Below are 12,632 nucleotides of genomic sequence, written 5' to 3' on the forward strand. Positions count from 1 at the left end.
TTCATCAGAACTATAAAATGTAGAATGAAATTTTTTGAGGTGCTAATGTTTACTTGCTTTGCAGTACAATCTTTAAGAGCTTCGATTGTAAAAAATTCACACCATGAACGTGCAAGGTCTTGAGTGCAAATTATTTTCATATTGTGTTTTGGTTTTTACATTTCATAGGACCAACAAATATTATACGTTAGTAATTTTTTTTCATATGGATAGCAGAAAGATAACAATAATTATGAGCTCGATTATTGTTCATGTCAGTACTTTATTTTGCAAGAGATTTATTCCCACTTTGAGGATAAGAAAAATTGATGCATGGTTTAAAAAAAATAACCATTGGAAAAAAAAAAAAAGAAAATGAGAAAAATAATTCACACTTCTTAGGTTTTTAACACATTGGGGTGGAAAAAAGGGTGGAAAAAGGATCTTTTTATCAAAGTGAGAAAATGTCTAAAACTTGTAGTGGGGGTGCATGTGGGTATGGAGATCTCTACTCATCAGGCTACGGCACAAACACAGCAGCCCTGAGCACTGCTCTCTTCAATGCCGGCCTCAGCTGCGGTGCTTGCTTTGAAATCCGGTGCGATGCTGCATTAAATGGTTCTTCCACATATTGTTCTAGTTAATGATGTATTGAGCTACAGTTTGTTTGCTGTGAACAGGGGGTGCATGTGGGTATGGAAATCTCTACTCATCAGGCTACGGCACAAACACAGCAGCCCGGAGCACTGCTCTCTTCAATGCCGGCCTCAGCTGCGGTGCTTGCTTTGAAATCCGGTGCGATGCTGCATTAAAAGGTTCTTCCACATATTGTTCTGGTTAATGATGTATTGAGCTACATTTTGTTTGCTGCGCATGTGGGTACGGAGATCTCTACTCATCAGGCTACGGAACAAACACAGCAGCCCTGAGTACTGCTCTCTTCAATGCCGGCCTCAGCTGCGGTGCTTGCTTTGAAATCCGGTGCGATGCTGCAGCCGACCCGCAATGGTGCATCGCGGACACGTCTGTAGTGGTGACAGCCACTAATTTCTGTCCGCAAACAACGCCTTGCCCAACAACGATGGGGGCTGGTGCAACCCACCACTCCAGCATTTCGACATGGCTCAGCCAGCTTATGAGAAGATTGGAGTGTACAGGGGCGGCATCGTGCCAGTGGAGTACCGCCGCGTGCCGTGTGCCAAGACAGGGGGGTATCCACTTCACAATGAACTGCCACTCCTACTTCAACCTGATGCTCGTCACCAACGTCGGGGGCGTGGGAGACGTACAATCGGTCTCCATCAAGGGCTCCCGCACCGGATGGCAGCCCATGACGCGGAATTGGGGTCAGAATTGGCAGAGCAATAGCTCTGATCCTTGATGCTCATGCATTCATGTGCCTATATTTCAGTAATTAGCAAGCAGAGGCAGAAGCAGAAGCAGAAGCAGCTCGCAAATATCTAATTGCCGCCCACGGCTAATCTTGTATATACATATATGTGTCTAGCTCTCATGAAATGGCCACCGCATCTTCCACAATTTCCTGTTTGCTCATAATTCCTCTCCAATTCTCAAAATGCTCTCTCAGGCTGGGTTCACAAGAGGGCGGCGGAAATAGCAAAGAAAAAGACCCTTTTCCAGGTGGAAGAACTTCATTTCCAACTCTTCCGCCATCCATCAGTTTACACGGGAGGTGGAAATAGAGAACCAACATATCTTCCGCCGCACCATGCATTCACATAGGGTGGCGGAAGAGAAATTTGATTAACATAAAAACCTTTAGAAAAAACACATATAGAGAAGCTACATTGAAGATGTATTAAAGGAATCTCATGAGATACAAGCTGAAAGAGGACATAAACATAATAAGCATGCCAGTTCTACAATGAAAGGTTTCGTTGCAAAGCTCTACGTAGAAGAGGAAGAAGCTAATGATGATGATGCTTCCATTGATGATGAATCCATCTCTGCCAAGGCATCATTGCCAAAGAATTCTTGTACATTGGCCCTTGCATGCTCTCTATACATTGTCCTAGCGAGATTGTCTTGCCGCTCTGAACCTGAACCAAAGTCATAACCTTCGTCGCCTCCTTGAGCACGTTCCATTGCGTCCTCTGTTTGTATTGGCCTAGTAGCACATAGCTCCCTCAAGGAGCAGGCAGCTGTTCTCCGATCCTCTTCCCTTCGAACCATAAGTGCCAAGTCTGCTTCAGCTTCTCGTACCCATTCCATGTCAAAACTTTCTCCGTGGCATGTTGTTCTTTAGAGGAGTCTTTAAGATGCTCCAAAAGTAGGTTCCCTGTGTTGGCCATTTGGGCCAATGCTTCCTCGTACTTTGGAGCTGGGCGATGTGTTGAAGTGGTGGAGGCTTGAGCCTTCTCGGGCTCCGACATCTTTGCCTCTGAAAAAGCGCTATTGTCACCTCCAAGAGCAGTAGGATCTTGGGTGGTTGAGGAAGCATGCCTAAGAGGTGTGACCGAAGCTCTATCATGGTAGTATTCATCTACCACATCATACCATTTGCAAGTCCTCTTCCTGTCATTGCCAGAAATGTTATTATGGACTTTATCTATCCTGTATTGAGCTACCACAGCTTGAAATTTTTTACGACAGCTTTCGCTATCTTTATCAAACTCAAGATAAGTGCCGGCCAATTGAGTGGCCACCTTGGCCCACAAGTTGACTCCTTGCTTTTGAGGATTGTTGAATTCCTCATTCATCCCTCCCCGAATGTGAACCAATTGGTCAACCCAAAAGTCCCTCCACTTGCCCTTCCCTTTGTTGTCGTTGTCATCATCGTCCCCCAAGTCAACAACAACCTTCTTTTTGGTTGTCTTTGGCTTCTTCGATGGCACTTGGCTCCCTTGGGCTACCTCCTCATTATTGGTTGATCTCTTCTTGGATGCTTTTGAACGGCCTTTGGAAGGTTGAGAGGGGGGAGGGGGGGGAGGTATATGGTTCGGAATTAGAATGGGAGGAGTGCTCGGACTAGCTTGTGGTAGCATAGGAGAATTAGGGCTTGAGCCACTTAGAGGAGGTGAGGGATATGGTGGTTGGTTGGAAGGACGCATCATGAAAGGAGAGGTTGGAGATGGAGAATTCAACATGGCCATAAAACCATGAGAGGGCATAGGAAATGGTAAATGAGAGAAATGGTTGAAATAAGGTTGGGAGAATTGTGGTTGAGAGAGAATGGTGTCATTGTCCTCTCTTTGAGAATCATGAAATTGAGGGGTGTTGGACTCCATGTTACCTTACCTGCATCACAAGCAAACAAGAGAGAGTTTTAGGACATGCTCATCGAAAAACATTTAAAATAGAGCGTGCTTCAACACATAAGCATGTATACCTTTTCACAAATATTGCACGTCGTAACGCTCCAACAATCTTCAATCTATCAAGACACACGAGTATAAAGGTTAGTATATCAAAGAACATGGAAGTTGCGTCATTGTGTCGACACAAAATGAAAAAAGAGGAGAGGAAGAGAAGAGGTTCTTCATGCAAAAAAAAATTACCACAGTGGATGCTTCCAAGCCTCAAAATGCTCCTTGCAACTTCATGCTGTGCTCTGTGAAAAATGTGAAGGACTCTTTAGCTCCAATGGGGTCTTTTTATAGTTGGAAAAATAAGAACGTTAAGGTTTGCTTTGAAAAAAAAAAGAACGTTAAGGGTGTCTTTTGGAACGTTGAGTTGCAAGTTGGCATGCAATTAAGCCTACGTGGAGGGCGGAAATAGCAACTCGCGAGGGGGGGGGGGGGGTCAGAAGAAAATCGAGGCAACTGTTCCGTGCGCTAGCATGTTCAGCTTTAGCTACCGCCGCGCCTTGTGAACAGCCCCTCCTAAGCCGGCGACCAATGATTGGCTCATGTCCTGCTGAGCGCTGTTTCCGCCGCGCTTTGTGAACCCAGCCTCATACGCAAGCATTGTAGAGAGCTGGACCTGCCTCATACAAATAATAGGCTGCCAACGTTTGGAAAAATTCATCTCATATAAATGTACATATATTTTCCTAATTTAAGTCCTCTCCCTTTTTTTCACACCCGGACCCTCATGTTATAGGGGCTGAACCATAGCGGACGCGCTTAAAGCTCTTCACAGGCGCTCTTAAAGCCCTTCACTTCATACCCACACTGCATGTCATAGGGGTTGAATCAGAGCGGACGCGCTTAAAACCCCTTGCCTTTGCCGTTAGGCCACCTCCCCTTGACTCTAAAGGTATGATCCAAGTTTATTGACACGAGCCTCGAGGAGAACAAGAGACATATAAATTTTGTATTGCTTTGTTCTAACATCAATGCCTCATGCGAACAACATTTTTGGCCTTGGGCCTTAGAGGAATGCTCTCATAGCATACTTTTGATTAAACCATTCGCGAGGATGTCCGGGGAGTTCACTAAAGTATATGTAACATAGCACGCATGTTCAACAAAAGAGATTTTAATTTTTTGTAAATTTACAAATTTATGTGTACGAAAGAGGTATAAGGGGTAATTAAAATCCCTTTTGGTGAACGCACGTGATATAATTTTTTTTTTTACTTAGTGAACGTCCCGGATGAGGATGGCAAGGATGTTTTTTACGCTTTGTCAAAAGTGGTCGAAGCATTGAAGGCAATAATTCTAATATGGAACATGACCACTTTTAGCAAACCATGTGCCTTCTCTGTGTGTGTGCACACACACACATGCACGCGTATGTGTGTGTTCTCTCCTAGAGGCGGCCTCAACACTAAAGGGCACGGGCATTAAATGAAGCTCGGGAGGTGGGATCGACGACTGAGAAGCCCGGGCACGAATCTCAAGGAGATTTGAGGGCTCAAAAAAATGAGACGTGGGGTGTTGCACACGGGTTTGAACCCTTGTGGGTGCCGGGCAAGGCGCATGACTTATCCAACCCCCCTATGCGCATACGTTGACCACAGTGGGCAACAAATGCATGATAAGTAAACGTCGACAGGGTGTGTCCATGTCCAAGTTTACTTTTCGGCGTCCTAGTTTACTTCTGGGCATCCTACGGCCCTGCGCGCCTCTGCTTTTGTGCCCGGGCTTCTCAGCCGTAGATCCCACCTCTTGAGCTTCCTTTAATGCCCCGTGCCCTTTAGTGCTGAGGTAGAGGCGGGCTCCCTCTTGCCTCCTTGAATAATAGTAGATTGGTTATTCTGATTTCCTCATGAATAATAGGACCTGTGTTCAAGACTTGACTAATAGATCTTTGAGGTCTCTTGGGGGTTCCTAAGATCATACAACTTCTCTTCTTCCTCTCTTCTCTCTCTCTCTCTCTCTCTCTCATGGTTATCATAAATAATAGTAGATTGGTTATTCTGATTACCTCATGAATAATAGAACCTGAGTTCAAGACTTGACCGATAGATCTTTGAGGTCTCTTGGGGTCGTTCCTCGATCCTAAAACTTCTCTTCTTCGTCTCTTCTCTCTCTGTCTCTCTCTCTCGGCCCCCCTCTCATGGTTATCATGAATGATAGTAGATTGGTTATCCAGCTGATTGCCTCATGATTAATAGGACTTGAGTTCAGGCCTTGACTAATAGATATTGAGGTCTCCTGCGTAATTCCTACGATCCTAAAACTTCTCTTCTCTCTCTCTCTCTCTCTCTCTCTCGCATATAGTTGATGAGTTGTGTGTGGCTTGTAGTGGTTCAATTTGCATCTTGACTGGCAGTCGACATAAGTTCTTTCTTGTTGAGAGTTTATTCAACTTTGGATCCATCTAATTGCATACGAACTAACTTATTTTCAAACCAACATTCTACACTACAAGAGGTTCTTGAGCTTAGCAACACTTGTAATGTGACGTTGAAATGTGGAAAAGTATCGGCGTCGTTATAGGCATTGCTATGAGCATCCCTATAGCAACGCCGACCATGTAAAAATAATATAAGAGCGCAAAAAACTCTGAGTTTCGATGCTCTCTGCAAAAAAAGTATATTACCCCCCCCCCGGGCGCCCCGTCTCTCTCTCTCTCTCTCTCTCTCTCACACACACACACACACACACACACACACACACACACACACACACACACACACACACACACACACACACACACACACACACACACACACACACACACACGAGGAGAGGACAGAGAGCCAGGCAGGGAGCCTCCCTCTCCTCTCTCTCTCTCCCACATGCACATTGTAGGTGTGTGTGTGTGTGTGTGTGTGTGTGTGTGTGTGTGTGTGAGAGAGAGAGAGAGAGAGAGAGAGAGAGAGAGAGAGAGAGAGAGAGAGAGAGAGAGAAAGAGGCATCCACTTCACAATGAACGGCCACTTCTACTTCAGCCTGGTGCTCATCACCAATGTCAAGGGCGTCGGCGACGTGCAATCGGTCTCCATCAAGGGCTCTTGCATCGGATGGCAGCCCATGACGTGAAATTGGAGTCAGAATTGGCAGAGCAATGCCCTCTTGGATGGCCAGAGCCTCTCCTTTCAAGTAACCACAAGCGACGGTGCTGCACCCTCACTTCCTATGATGTGGCCCTGCCGATTGGTGCTTCGGACAAACCTTCAGCGCTGGCGATCAATTCTAGCTCTAATCATTGATGCTCATGTCATGCGCTTATATTTCATTAATTAGCAAGCAGAGGCAGAGGCAAAGGCAGATTTAGCTCGCAATCTAATTGCCGCCCGTAGCTAATCTTGTATACATATATGTGTCTAGCTCTGAAATGGCCACCGCATCTTCCACAATTTCCTGCTCGCTCATTCCTCTCCAATTGTCCGAATGCTCTCTCATATGCAAGTATTGTAGAGAGCTGGGCTTGCCTGATACAAATAATGAAAATTCATCTCATATAAATGTACATATTTTTTCCTAAAGTCTTCTCCCTTCTTTTCACACCTAGACCCTCATGTCGTAGGGGTTGAACCATAGCGGACGTGCTTAAGGCCCTTCACACCCACACTTGCATTTCATAGGGGTTGAATCATAGCAAACGCGCTTAAAGTCCCTCGCCTTTGCCGCTAGGCCACCTCCCCTTGACTCTAAAGGTATGCTCCTAATATATGGATCGATGTTTATTGACATGAGCCTTGAGGAGAACAAGAGACATATAAATTTTGTATTACTTTGTTCTAACATCAATGCCTCATGCGAACAACATTTTTGGCCTTGGGCCTTAGAGGAATGCTCTCATTGGGATACTTTTGATTAAACCATTCGCGAGGATGCCTTGGGAGTTCACTAAAGTATATGTAACATAGCACGCACGTTCAACAAAAGGGATTTTAATTTCTTGTAATTTATAGATTCATGTGTACGAGAGAGGTATAAGGGGTAATTAAAATCCCTTTTGATGAACGCACGTGATATAAAAAAATTTTACTTAGTGAACGTCCTGGAGGAGGATGGCAAGGATTTTTTTTACGCTCTGTCAAAAGTGGTCAAAGCATTGAAGGCAATAATTCTAATATGGAACATGGCCACTTTTAGCAAACCATGTGCCTTCTCTCTGTGTGTGTGCACGCACACACGTGTACATGTATGTGTGTGTTCTCTCCTAGAGGCCCTCCCTCTCACCTCCTTAAATAATAGTAGATTGGTTATTCTGATTTCCTCATGAATAATAGGACCTGAGTTCAAGACTTGACTGATAGATCTTTGGGGTCTCTTGGGGTAGTTCCTACGATCCTACAACGTCTCTTCTTCCTCTCTTCTCTCTCTCTCTCTCTCTCTCTCATGGTTATCATGAATAATAGAAGGTTGGTTATCTTGATTCCGTCATGAATAATAGGACGTGAGTTCAAAGACTTGACTAATAGATCTTTGAGGTCTCTTGCAGTAGTTCCTACGATCCTAAAACTTCTCTTCTTTTTCTCTTGTCTCTCTCCTTCTCTCTCTCTCTCTCTCTCTCATGGTTATCATGAATGATAGTAGATTGGTTATCCTGATTGCCTCATGAATAATAGGACCTGAGTTCAAGACTTGACTAATAGATTTTTGAGGTCTCTTGGGTAATTCCTACGATCCTAAAATTTCTCTTCTTCTTCTTCTCTCTCTCTCTCTCCCCCTCCCCCCCCCCCCCCCCCCCCCCCCCCCCCCCCCCTCCCAAAAACCCATGCACAACAAAAGAAATAGAGAAAGAAGAGTACTGACTAGCTCGCCTCAATGTCCTCTCCCTCTCTCTCTTTGTGCACCCCTAAGGGTACGACAGAGTTATATAAAAGTATTCATGAGCTCACCACTACTCTCCAAGGCGGGTTAATGGCGGCCTCTCCCCATTCTCTCTTGGATCACTCTTCTTCCTACTCTCTCTCTCTCTCTCTCTCTCTCTCTCTAACCCTAGCTCTAACTTTTCACCTGCTTGCAGAGTCTCCCCCCGGGAGCGAGGGGCAGCCCTGTGTGTGTGTGTGTGTGTGTGTGTGTGTGTGGGGGGGGGGGGGGGGGGGGGGGGGGGGGGGGGGGGGGGGGGGTTAGCTTCTCTACACATTTCCACAGGAACAACAAGACGTGCAATGAGCATCTATTGACATCTGCTAAACACGCATCTGATGGCGAGCTGTAGATTGACTATTGCACTGTTGTGCAACAGCTGACGGCGAGCTGCAGATTGTCGGCTACTGCACAGGTGCGCAATAGCTATTTGCCGACCTATTCTACTCGCCAAAGTGCTTTGACGACCTCGCCTGCTTGCCAATCGGCCGAAGCCTGATGTGAATTTTGGTGGGGTGTAACCCTAGCAACCGTTCACCCAAGGTGTCTATTGGCCAACTCTAACCGTGTGTGCAATGCGCATCCGGATCATGTCTTCTCCTAATATCGCAGTCCACAACCACAAGAGCATTCTTGCGATGGAAGCTCCAAGAAAAGACCCCCTTTTCCCGCCAAGATACTTTGATCACAATCCTGAAGGTGCAAATTCAAGAGCTAATCAATGAGGACAAGTCGCTTAAGCAACGCCTACATTTGCTTGAGGAAACAAAGGAAATCGAGAGTTAAGCTCTACTTGCAAAAGCCCAGAAAGCTGAAGCTTCCGTGACCGAAACTGTCATGGTGGTATAAAAACAAATGCATGAGGTAACACACAAGAAGCTTGACACTCAAATACAAAAATCACTACAAGAAAACCGATTGCAAGATTCTCTTGGACACAAGGTCAAGAATTGGAGGGCTCAACCCCCCATGGTGCATGGAGGAAGACACACTCGAAGAAGCCATCACCAAGCTCAATGATATTCTCAGCTCAATGATATTCTCCAACCAATTCACATCAAGCCTGATTCCATCTCTTGGACTAACAATACAAACAAACCAGTGCCACCCCAACAATGGATTCTTACCTTCAGAACAAGGAACGCGAACGAAACTACTACAACAATCTCACCTCCTCAAGGGAAGAACACTTTGGATTGCCGAGGAATTGACCCCAAATCAACTCAAGCTCAAGGCAAGCGAGCTCAAGAAGATGCTTGAAGCTCATAAAGAAGGTAAATGGGCTATCTATCGAGGCTGTAAAGCCATCATCCAGGAGTTTCGAACTCCTAAACCCGCACCTCCGTCTCTTGACCCCCCTTAGGATCTACTATTTCATTTTGCCTATTTTCCCTTCCAATGGACCCTCAGCCCCTTTGAAAACCCCGTTGTAATGATATTTTGGTCCCATGGGTCATATGTGACCTCCGAGGATGATAATGAATCTCTCTCTCTCTCTCTCTCTCTCTCTCTCTCTCTCTCTCGTATAGTTGATGAGTTTTGTGTGGCTTGTAGTGGTTCAATTTGCATCTTGACTAGTAGCCGACAAAAGAACTCTTCCTTTTTGAGAATTTATTCAACTTTGACTCCATCTAATTGCATGCGAACTAACTTATTTTCAAACCATCATTCTTGCTCTTCATTTCCTAGTGTTTCCTCAAGAAAAGTCTAGTTAAGTTAAATCTCTTGGAATCTAGTTGTAGCATCATCGTTAGCCAAGCACCACAACAACCACTCATCATCAATCAAGACTTCTTAAGAACATGAAACTCAAAGCCTCACATTGAAATGGTTAAAAATTTGAGAATTCGAACATTTAGTGTAGCAGGGTAGACATGGAGGTCATGTAATGTGATCCACAATATCATGATGTCCAAGAATTGAGGGCAATGGTGGGACACACTATGTCAAGAAAAATCCAAGGGGAAATTTTAAAATTCTTAATGATTTTATCGATGATGAACACCCTTGCATGCTAGTCTTGGGTATCTCCATTGTTATCCTGTGTATGTAGTCTTGCACTTTTTTTTTGTATTCCATTGTTAGGATTTGAAGGACTTGATATTTGGCTAGAAGATAGGCACTGAGAAGTAGTACCTTTCTCCCTATGGAAGAGCATATTTTTATTTTTCCTTTTCATGATGAATTATTATAAGGTCGACTTTTGTAGCTCAGTGATATGTTTGGTGAAAAATATAAGAAGGCATTTTTTTTGGAGGACAATATGGTTAGAATTTCAATTTACATGCATCTTCAATAGGTCAAGTGTAGAGTTTTGGAAATACATGAAGAATAGAAGATACTCCTACTTTATTGGATACTTTCTTGTCCTCAATTCTATAGCAAGTTTGTATCTTCTAAATTAGTAGGCTATCTTAATGTACTCCCCTTCCACTGATAGGTACTCTATTTTATCCTCATTTCCTATGGAAGGACAATTCAAGGAGCCCCTTTGATAGCTCTTTAAGGATGCTACAACACCTTTAGGTAATTAAACTTTTTGATGCATATTATACCTCCTAGGGCTAGCATAAGTAATATATTAACTAGGGCTAGCATAAGTAATATATTAACTAGGGCTCAATTAGGGTAACTAGAGGATGGAGAGTGCAAGAGAGAATAGTAATGATTGCAATACCTTTGGCTAAATTTGACAATCGCATTTTCTCAATCAACAAACTCATACAATGATGTGTAAGGTTTTTTGTAGAGTAGACAAAGTTTTATCTATGATTCATAATGCTCTATCTATGCTAAATTTTTCCATGTGCAAATATCTTTATGTGATATTTTGATCTAGAGCTCGGTGGAAGTTTTTAGAAAGTTCTTGGAAGATGCCATTGGAATATGCAATGAGCCTTGGATATTTATTTGGCATCTAGAATATGCTATGATGATGCCGTACTATATGGAATCTAGTATATTTAACTAACTAGGGGGGAGGGGGGGGGTGTGTGTGTGTGTGTTTGAATTAGGGTAGCAAGAAAACACACACAGCTTGGAGAAGACGAAGGAAGCTCAAGGCACACAATGGAGAGTGTATTAATTAGTGTGCAATGAAAAGATTGATAGCTCTAGAGTGATGGGCGTATAAACAATGCACGGGGGAAAAAACCTCCTTAAGCGGGAAAAAATGCCCCGGCGGTCCTAAGCGTGTTCACACACATCACTACCACATGTATATGGTAACAAATCCCCCCTTGGATTGATGTGGTGAACGTTAGCTGGCACATGAGTAAAGGGAAGTGCCATGCCTTAAGGACATGATGAGTTCACAAAGGGGAGTAAGCCCAAAGCTTTGAAGAAAGCTTCAAACTTCTCACGAGACAATGCCTTTGTGAAAAGATCTACATGGTTGTCGTGTGTTGGCACATAAGCCAAGCTGATATCTCCTGCTGAGAGCCTCTCCCTAGGGCTACAGTTTCATTAGCATATGATGACAATTAGTTATAGTTGGTCAAGAGTTCACACGGGACGGACTTTTGTCTGGGCAGTTACACGTGGCAAGCATACGAGTGGTGGTCTAGCCGACGCGGGGCTAGGCCACCACGACCACAATTTGGAGATAGACTTAGCTGATTGGATATTCATTGGTGTCTCTTTATGGTTGTATATATCCGTAGTTGTTTGGGGTTACCGAGATCATCATCTTCTCATTATATGGTCTAGTGGTAATGCACCTCAATGTGCTTTGTGTGAGCATGAAAACCTGGGTTCCTCGCAACTGCCGATGCGCTTTGACTGTCAATGTAGATAGTGTTGGCAATGTCCTATCCAACACCCAAATCAGCCATAAGGTGTCTAAGCCATACACACTCAACCATACCTGTGAAGACTACCCTGTACTCAGCCTCAAAACTCGAAGTGGCCACAATAGGTTGCTTCTTGCTCAACCATGATATATATGAACTACCAAGCATGAAAGAAAAACCACCTGTGGACACTCGTGTAGAAAGATAACCAGCCCAATCTAAGTTTGAAAAAGCATGTAAGTCTGGTGGCAATGATCCCCCCTTTGGATAAAACAAGCCAAGAAGTAAAGTGCCACTCAACTAGCGAAAAATCCTCCTAACAGCCTGCCAATGCTTAAACCCTGGGCTATGCATAAATTTGCTAACCTGTGAGACTGCAAACTGAATATCTGGCCTCGTGTTGCATACATAAATGAGGCATCCAACAAAAATTTGGTAAAGAGTGACATCTGTAGGATCACCAACATCATGTAGACTTAACTTCAAACCTAATTCCATGGGAGTGGCAATAGGTTTGCAATCCTCAAGTCGAAACTTACATAGCAATGTCTCTATGTAACTTTTCTAACACAAGGCAATACCAGCATCACAATGCTTAAACTGTATGCCCAAGTAATGGTGCAACATCCCCAAATATTTCATCTTGAAAGTAGCATTCAAATCAGCCTTAAATTCAGCAATATGTGCCTCA

The 12,632-nt window shown here is 44.1% G+C and overlaps 1 pseudogene; it reads left to right on the forward strand.

Moving 5' to 3' along the window:
- The window catches only part of LOC147456161 (expansin-A2-like), a 30,885-nt pseudogene extending 24,357 nt beyond the window's left edge, over positions 1–6,528 (forward strand).
- The last annotated feature ends 6,104 nt before the right edge of the window (positions 6,529–12,632 follow it).

This window comes from Adiantum capillus-veneris, chromosome 6, assembly GCF_014529385.1.
Source record: "Adiantum capillus-veneris isolate H3 chromosome 6, ASM1452938v2, whole genome shotgun sequence".
Taxonomy (NCBI): domain Eukaryota; kingdom Viridiplantae; phylum Streptophyta; class Polypodiopsida; order Polypodiales; family Pteridaceae; genus Adiantum; species Adiantum capillus-veneris.